Source organism: Phoenix dactylifera, chromosome 3, assembly GCF_051530095.1.
Source record: "Phoenix dactylifera cultivar Ajwa chromosome 3, Ajwa_hap1_PhDact_Kaust_v1.1, whole genome shotgun sequence".
In the NCBI taxonomy this organism is placed as follows: domain Eukaryota; kingdom Viridiplantae; phylum Streptophyta; class Magnoliopsida; order Arecales; family Arecaceae; genus Phoenix; species Phoenix dactylifera.
In genome coordinates this window covers 29,923,924-29,933,587 of record NC_143192.1, presented here as the reverse complement: position 1 = coordinate 29,933,587, position 9,664 = coordinate 29,923,924, and the positions used below count along the sequence as shown (strand labels likewise).

The window sequence follows — 9,664 nt, the reverse complement described above, 5'->3', positions numbered from 1 at the left end:
TGATCCTCAGGTAAAATTTCGATTTGGTAGTACCCGGAATAGCCATCGAGAAAACAATAGAATTTGTGTCCTGCAACTCTTTCCAAAACTTGGTCTAGGAAGGGTAGGGAAAAGTGATCCTTCCTAGTGACCAAATTCAATTTTCGGTAGTCAACACACATGCGCCAACTCGTCGGAACATGAGTTGGGACTAGTTCACCCTGCTCATTTTTGACTACCGTCAGACCTGCTTTCTTGGGCACGACTTGAGTAGGACTCACCCACTTGCTATCAAAAATTGGGTAAATAATACCCACGTCAAGCAACTTGAGGACTTCTGCTTTAACCACATCTCTCATCGTAGGGTTCAACCTGCATTGCATTTGCCTTGTGGTTTTGGCATTGTCCTCCAAATATATCCGGTGCGTGCAAATTAAAGGGCTAATCCCCTTCAAGTCGGCAATAGACCACCCTAAAGCTCCTTTATGATTCTTTAGAACACAAAGTAATTTTCTTTCTTGGGCATGATCCAGATCAGATGAGATGATTATAAGAAATGTGTCCTCGGGTCCAAGAAAGGCATACTTGAGTTCCTTCGGTAAAGGTTTCAACTCGAGCTTAGGTGTTTGTTCATGGGATGGTACTATCTTTGCTTTTCGAGGTGGCAACTGTTCAAATTCCTCTATTCTTGGTCTCCACCCATTGACCATCATAACATCCGAATTATCTAAACCATGTGGGACCACATCATTAGCAGTACCTTCAGAACACCAATCTATTAAACCATTGTCGGCCGATTCAGTAAATGTTTCTTTTAATAAATATTCTTCCGCAATGGTTTCAACCCATTCAACTTCTTTACTTTCTTCATGATCACTGGGTTGTTTACCTATACTAAAGACGTTCAGTTCCAAGGTCATATTGCCAAAAGAAAGCTTCATGACACCATTCCTACAATTGATCAATGCATTAGAAGTTGCAAGGAATGGACGTCCTAAGATGACCGGAATCTGAGATGGTGAATTGGAAGCCGGATGTGTGTCCAGTACGATAAAGTCAACAGAAAAATAGAACTTGTCTACTTGGACCAACACATCTTCGATAATCCCTCTAGGAACCTTCACTGACCTGTCAGCTAATTGTAAGGTCACAGTTGTTGGCTTCAACTCACCTAAACCGAGTTGCTCATATACCGTATATGGCAACAAGTTCACACTCGCTCCTAAATCTAGCAATGCTCGCTCAATCCTAAAATTGCCAATGATGCACGAGATAGTTGGGCAACCTGGATCCTTATATTTAGGAAGAATGTTATGCTGTAAAATTGCACTCACATTTTCAGCCAGAAATGCCTTCTTCTTGACATTTAAACGACGCTTGACAGTGCACAAATCTTTTAAAAATTTTGCATAGGAAGGCACTTGTTTGATTGCATCAAGAAGAGGTACATTGATTTTTACTTGCTTAAAAAGCTCAAGAATTTCAGAGTTTGGTTCAAGCTTTTGCAAGGGCTTTAATCTTTGTGGAAATGGTGCAGAAAAAGGACATTCAATTTTTTCAGTAGATGTTGGTGCTTCAGTTTCTTCATTACCCTTTTCTTTTGTCTTGAGAGGGTCAGAATCAGGTATGCCTTGTGTTTGTTCTGGGACTGGTCGGTCAATAACCTTTCCACTTCGCAAAGTTATTATACTCTTTGCTTGCTCTTTATGCGAAGTTGAAGATGATGCATTATTACCGCCATAGACTTGAGGATTAGGTTGTGGTTGAGCTGGTAGCTTACCTTTCTCTTGAGCACTTAAAACAGTGGTCAGCGTTGTCAGTTGATTTCTTAATTCATCATTGATTTTAGCTTGACCTTGCATGAAAGATTGCAAAGTTTCTTCGAGATTGGATTTTTGAGGGGGTGCGTGTGCATAATGTGGTTGCGGAGGTGGAGGAGTTGGGTTATATACTTGTTGAGTTTGGTCATTCCTCCACCTGAAATTTGGATGGTTCTTCCATCCAGGGTTGTAAGTACCCGAAAAGGGATTATTGAAAGATTTTTGATAGGTATTCATAACATTAGCCTGATCGTGCAAGACTTCCTTGAATGCGGGTATTGTGGGGCAATCAGTGATGAGATGGCCAGGCATCTCGCAAATCCTACAACACTCGCTGTTATGTTCTACGGTCTTGACGGGTTCAATCCTTCTAAGTTCAATTTCCTCTACCTTCCTAGTAAGGGCTGCCATTTTAGCCTGAATATCATCCTGAGTATTGATAAGTGCTGAATAATTTATAATTTAGTTATCTTTTCATAGCACTTATCAATGTTCTTAAACTAATAAATACATACTCTACCATAAAATTGAATAAACATTGAAACAAATTTAAAATATGGTAAGAGGTAAATAATTCTTTTCTTAAAACAGGCTTTGAACTTGTCTCTCTCCTGGTTGTAATCTTTCATGACAACATATAAGGAGGAGATTGTGTTGACCCGGTTTAGTAACCTGATGGAGTTGTAATCAAGCTAAGGCTATGATTAAATAGGTTTTGGTCCTGATTCGATCGAAAGTTATAATTAATTATGTATGGGGCAAAGGTTTGATGAACCCTTTTTATTAGGTCACGGTCCTGTTTTTAGTCTTGTCTAGTCGAGTTCGATCTGAAGCAGCTTAGCAAGAATTAAATTTAAATGACAATGGGATCAAGGACAAGTCAACCATCATGACCCACCTCAAACCCAAAGTCAATTCCCAACCAATTCCTTACCTGCCTTCATATAAAATTTATAATTTTAAAACAAAAATAATAATAATAATAATAATTGAATATCCATGATTCACTGTTCATATGAACAGTGTCCCGTGAAAACACTGTTCATATGAACAGTGTTAAAAAAAAATATATAACAAAACTAATCCTACTGTTCATCTTCTTCCTCCCCGTAAGCATCCCGACCGTCCACGGCTCCTCCCGTCGAGCCCGCCAGCCAGATCCACAACCCGATCCTCCCTCAGCCGCGTGCCAAACCCAAGAGGGAAATCAGCCGGGCGTCTTCCGCATCCAACTATGGCATTGTCTTCATCCCGGATGTTCCGCCAGCGACCACGCCTCCACTGCAATCAACGAGCCGCTCCAACCGCCAGCGACCACTCCTCCGATCAACTCGTTCCAGCCTGAGAGATCTTCCACAAAATCTTCCACGCGGTGCAGCCTCTCTTCCCAGTTCCTCCGCCTCTTCATCCGCAGCTGAGATCCCGCTCTTCCGCATCAGTCCTTTCCAGCGGCAGCCAACATCTCCGGATTCATCTCCTTCCCAGCAGCCGGTAATGCAGCTCCTCCCGGATCGGCATCCGTCTCTAGCTCCGTTCCCGTCTTCTCCGAGATCCCAGACTCCCATGATTCAGCCACCCAGCCAGCTTTTTCCGGATTAGCGCCTCCATCCCACGGTCAGCTCCAGCCGATCCCATGGATTCCGTCCCAACGATCACGCACGCGTTCTTCCTCCTCTCCACGCGAAATCATGGATCCACCGTTTTCTTGGTGGGGATCTATAAAAGGAGGAGGGTGGCGTTCGATGGGAGGAGAGCTCGGTGGAGAAGAAAGAAACAGGGGAGACCCCTGTTTCGGTGAAGAAAAGAAGACACCAGCCGAAAGAAAAGAGAGAAAAAGAAATAAAAAAAGAGAGAAAAAGGGGAGGAAAGAGAATAGTTTTGATATTTTGAGAATAATGGGAGTTGATCAATTTCATTTGAAGATGGGAGGTCGTCCGGAAGCCATGCTTGGCTAAACATCCAATCTAGGGCTGGATGAAGCCCTAGCAATGTATCAGGGCAATTGTAGTTCTTACTTTTTTATTATTTTGGAGCTTGTTTAAATTCTTATTTTCAATGAAATATTTCTTTATGATATTTAAATTTCGAGCATGCTAGTTACTAATCATGTTTGCTAAAGTAGTCTAAGATGATCCATACCTAGGAAGATGAAGTGTGCTGCATCCTAGATTAGCATACTTAGGTAGACACTTCATGCTACACCGAAGATGGATCTTCCTAACACTCTTTATGCTTTTATTTTAAAAGCTTGTAGCCAAAATTGCATGCCTCTCCAAAAGACAAAAATTAAGAACACAATCCTTGATGCAATGCTATGTGGTGGATTCCAAACCCTAGATCTATTTACTCTGATAAATTCCAATCCGTACTCATAGTTTAATTTAGTTAAATCAAGTTAGCAAATCCTTCTTTTTGATTTATTTTTTTAAAAAAAAATAACTTATTCTTCAATCCCTGTGGACCGACACCCGTAATCACTATCCTACAGGGTACGTGCTATTGTGTGGTTTATTTTTGAAATTGAAAAGAACCGATCAATTTTTGGCGTCGTTGCCGGAGATTGCTAGCATAGTTATTTTTCTTATTAAAAAAATTAAAAAAAAATTCTTTAAAAAAATTTCTATTATTGTTACTTTTCTTATCTTCTTTTTCTCCCTTACTAATTTTTATTTATATTATTTGATCAGGAATCGAGGAAAAGAATCTGGGATGATCAAAAGGAGAACTGCCGGAAAAGAAATGCTGTAGAGGTTTGCAAAAAAAAAAAAAAATAAATTGCTGGGGAAATTTCCTTTGGTAACCTCTAAAATTTTCTTATTTAAATTAATTATTGGTTTGAAATTTTGTGGTGATTGTTTGATTTTAATTATAGCAAAATTGTGAATGCATGCCTGATACACATACACAAATCAATTTGCACATAGTAAGGGCAATCACCCCAACAAGATAAGAGCCGGATTTCATCACCGGACTCTTGCCCAACTTAGGTGAACTCAATCTCACATAGTGTCATCTTTAATTAAAATCAATTAGACGTTGGCCCCTAGGGACATTCGAGCTCAATAGGACGAAGATCACCGAAAGTTGCACCAATTTCGCTCTGTGGCTTAGTTGATGTCTAGGCAAGCTTTGTCCCTATACGGGAGACAGTTCATCTGTTCGAGGCAAGTGGGTTTTAAGTGGGACCTTTGTGAACGCATCGTGACCCCTCCACTTACCTGGAAGCTTACCTGGTCAACTCGGTTCATTAGACTGGATTGGAGGCTTAGGTGCCCTCTTCAAACCAGTTAGGAGCTGTCTAGTGATTTTAGGACAAAGACTAGGATTGATATGCTTTTCTCTTTTATTGCATGCTTGATTAATCGAGTACTTGTGTATGCACGGTAGTCATTCTAGAGTACAAAACCTATTACCTTTTGACCCTGAAATAGAACGAACCCTTAGGAACATTCGAGCTAAGATCAGAACATTAGAATCATCCCCACCTCTTAAGATGGCTGAAGAACAACCCAAACTCCTGAGGGAGTACTTTACTCCCACTATTTACACTTCCCCATCTTGCATTCGATTACCTGAGGTAGCAGCTGTACAATATGAAATAAAGTCTAGTGTGATCCAAATGCTCCCATCTTTTTATGGGCTCACCAATGAAGACCCATACAAACATTTAGATGAATTTCTTGAGATTTGCATCACTGTCAAGATTCAAAATTTCACTGATGATGCTTTAAAACTTAGATTATTCCCCTTCTCCCTTAAAGATAGAGCTAAGCAATGGCTGAATTCTTTAGAGGCAACTCAATTCGTTCTTGGGGTCAAATGCAACAAGAATTCTTAAAAAAATACTTTCCCATAGGAAGAACGAACCAGTTTAGACGTGCTATCACAAGCTTCTCCCAAACTGAGGGAGAAGAATTTCATGAAACTTGGGAGAGATTTCGGGACCTAATCTGTAAATGCCCACATCATCAAATACCTAAGTGGCAGCTAGTGCAATGCTTCTATGACGGATTGACTGAACGAAACCGTCAGATGATTGATGCCGCATGTGGGGGGACATTCATGCTTCAAAAGGAGCATGAAGCATGGAAATTATTTGAAAATCTAAATGAAAACTTCCTCCACCATGCTTCATGTTCTCGTCAAGCATCCTCGAATTTTCAAAAAAAAGGGGCCATTTGTGAAATAAGTCATTCTACGGACCTGTCTAGCAAGGTAGATGATGAGAGCACAAAAGTGCGACCTACATGTCACCAAAATTAGTGTTTTTGCTAACCGATAATAATAAATTCACTTAAATAATATTATATTTGGGTTTGACACAGGTTAGTATAAATTAAAGTTTAAATTCACATTTGGTAGGGTTTAGAGGGATGCATCATAGCCCCAAACCGCGCGGGCCCAATCCTGTCATGATCTGATCAAGCACATTTACACCCAAACATCCGAACCCGCGTGCGATCTCCCAGTGATCCTCGCGTTCCCTCCTTTCCGGATTAGCATCCGCACTCTTCCGAAATAGAGATTCTCACTCTCACTTCATCACAAAGAAAAAGAACTTTTTAATCTTTAATCCCATGAAGAATAGCTAAAAATAATATTCATTCCTGAAATTACTATTCATGCTGAAATCACTGTTCATATGAACAGTGTTCCGAGATGATACTGTTCATATGAACAGTGTTCCGTGAAAACACTGTTCACATGAATAGCGTTACGTAAAAACACTGTTCATATGAACAGTATTACGGGATTTTTTTTTACTTCACTGTTCTTCTTCCTCCCAGCAGCGTCTACAGCTCATTCCATTCCCGCATCCAAGTAGCCGGCAGCGCTCTTCAGCCTCCCACGTCCATCCCGTGATGCATCCCACGCTTCCGTGGTCCAAAGAAGGAATTCCGAGTCAGCTCCCAGCATCCCGTGATGCTTTCCAGTGATCCCGCAGCTTCCTCTTTTCCGGATCAATGTTTCCAGCTCCTCCCAAATAATCACGCGTCAGGCTCTTCTTCTTCCGCAATGATCCCAGCATCGAAATCCTAGCCAAATTCTTCCGGATTCGAAATCCCAATGTCCCAGCCGTGATGCAAGCTCGTGATCCAGCCGTTTCCTTCCACGCCTTCCTCCTGCTTCCAATCCGGCGTCCACGAAGCTTCCGCCCGTGATCCAGCTCCTTCCGTCCGACTGCAAGCAGCTCTCTTCTGATTCGAAATTCCCAGCAATCCCGTCCGCATTCATCAATTCCGTCCGCAATCAGCTCGTGATCCAGCCATTCTCCCACGGATTCACGTCCTTCCGCGATTTTCCCTCCCGCATCACGCCCCGGAATCCTAGCAGCCCGTGATCTATTCTGCCATTCCAGATGAAGCATCCCAGACGATCCTCTCCATCATTGGCCATAAAGGGGATGGTTGATCTATAAAAGGAGGGTGGGAGCTAGGAAGGAGGGGAGCTCTCGGCGGGGTGGTGGCCGGCTGGTTCAAGAAGTAACAGGGGAGAGAAGAGAGAAAGAAAAAGAAACAGAGCCATGCTCTGTTTCGGGTTGAAAAGAAAGGAATATTTTATTAGCTTTGTTTGAGTTTAGTTTTTTTTAATTTAGGAGAGCAATGTTTTTCTTTAGTTTGAGTTCATGAGAACAATGTATTTTTTTAGTTGTACTTTAATTGAAAGTTTTAATTGAGAAGTTATATGTTGAGTTTGAGAGCATGTTGTTCTTATTTTTTAGCTTTATTTTAGATTTTGTTTTGAGTTTTAATTTTTGAGAGTTTATTTCGGTAGAAAGTTATATTCATTCTGCAATTTTAATTTCTGTTATGCAATATAATTAAATCTTCCTTCATGCAATTTGTGTTCGCTTCAATCTTCTTGTTTTTGATCCATTTTAATTTATGCCAAAACTCTTCTTTGATTAATTAAATAAATATTTTTTGAATCTGAGTACCTTTCTTTTAGTTAGTTTCAATTAGAAAATTATTTAACATCCTCAAAGTAATGTTTTTTCTTTTGTTATTCAAAAATCGACTTTGAATCCGAGTGAACGTTCTAATTTTTATGCAACTCCAATCGCCTCCCTGTGGATCGACCTCTTACAACCATTATTCTTCGGGTAGAACAGGTAAGAGTGAATTAAATTTAAACTTTGTTCGTCGGTTCTAACAATGATCTGTCTAGCATATTTTTAGGTAGACAGAAATCGGACGAACAGAATTTTGGCGCCGTTGCCGGGGAGGCAAATCGAGAAGCAAGAACGATCACGAAGATCAAATTGGATTTTGGATGCCCGGAGTGAACGCACTCTGGTAGTAAGTTTTTATTTTTATTATTTTGATTATTTTCAGTTAATAATTTCGTAGTTATTAAATTCTGAAATTTGAAATTCGAAAAAAAATTTCAAAAAAAAATAAAATATAAAAAAATATTTCAAAATTCAAAATTTCAAAAATTTAAATTCAAAATTTGAATTCTGAAATTTGAAATTTGAAATTTAAATTTAAATTTTAAAAAAAAAATATATAAAAAAATTTCAAAAAAAATTAAAATTAAAAAAAGAAAAAATTTAAAAAGAATCTATATTATTTTTGCTAGTAATTGATAAGGCGCAATTTTTCGAGGTTATCATACCTCTATTGGGACTCCTCACGGAGTAATCTTCAGAGCTTATTCAACGGGCATTCGGAGATTGACTGACGCATAAGGATTGTGTTTAGTTTACATTCAAGTTATTGCTAAAAAAAATTAAAAAAATAAAAATAATAATAATAAAAAAAAGTAAAAGTAAAAAAAAATTGCTTGCTCATTTAATCAATACAACCAAATGACATTGCATAAACTTTGAAAAAACGTTGATTATTTGCTGCATTTAGTATTAAGCATTTGCATAAAATAATTTAAGGGCAAAACCCATTAAAAAGATAAGGTCGGGAAGTCATTACCTGTCCTTAGCCCAAAAATCACCACCTTGCATACTTATCCTAAGCCAAATTAAATTAAAATCAAATTAAACGTTGGCCTTAGGGTTTTCGAGCTCAATTAGGCTCTTGGAAAGAAGCGGCTGAAAGCCACTCCAGTGAGGATTTAGTAATTGGTGATGTCTAGAAAAGTTTTACAACAGTGAGAACTGTTACGGGTATTGTGGTATCGGTGTATCCCTTCTGGCACCACCACACACCCCGGGACTTTTCTGGTCACTGGTTACTGGATCACTCAACTGGTAAGCTCAAGCTTAATCTGAAAGGGAGATTAGGAGCTGTCTAATCTGGAGAGAATTTCAGGAACTTTTTTAACCTGATAAGTCTCTGTGCAACTAGATTTAAGAAGCTACTAAACCTCACTTAGTTCTAAGACTAATAGGATCAGATTGTTGTGTGGTATTGGTTGTGGTCAGCTGTGTCTAGCCCTTCTTTTCTTTTAGGATTTCGTTTAGGAGTCGAGTCTAATTAAGTTGTGAATAATATATGCATGGTAGAAAATCATTAAGGGGTAAGTTAACACCATTTAACCCAGAGGTTGGAAAAAAGTATCATCACATCCGACGAATTATTGATCAACCACCAATCTCTACAATGGGTGATCATATTAAAACCCTAAATGAGTTATTCGCTCCTGCATCCGCTAGTCCACCTACAGTGTTGCCAATAAATAATGCAGCCCAATTTGAAATTTGGGCTGCGACAATAAATATGCTACCCAAATTCCATGGGTTTTAAAGGGAGGCAACCCAACATGTAAATATTATATAAATATATATATATATATATAAATATAAAAAAAAATTAATAAATTACTAATATGTAGGTTTGGGGGTTTTTGGCCCCAATTGTCACTTTACCCATCCATATCAGGTAACTTCTCCTCTGTCCTATTACTGC

At 39.2% G+C, this 9,664-nt stretch overlaps 1 non-coding gene across 1 annotated transcript; it reads right to left on the bottom strand.

Moving 5' to 3' along the window:
• Positions 1 to 5,667: 5,667 nt before the first annotated feature.
• LOC149768027 (small nucleolar RNA R71) lies at positions 5,668 to 5,773 on the bottom strand. The gene has a single exon (XR_016400085.1). It is a non-coding gene; the product is annotated as a small nucleolar RNA R71 (small nucleolar RNA).
• Between the last annotated feature and the right edge of the window lie 3,891 nt (positions 5,774 to 9,664).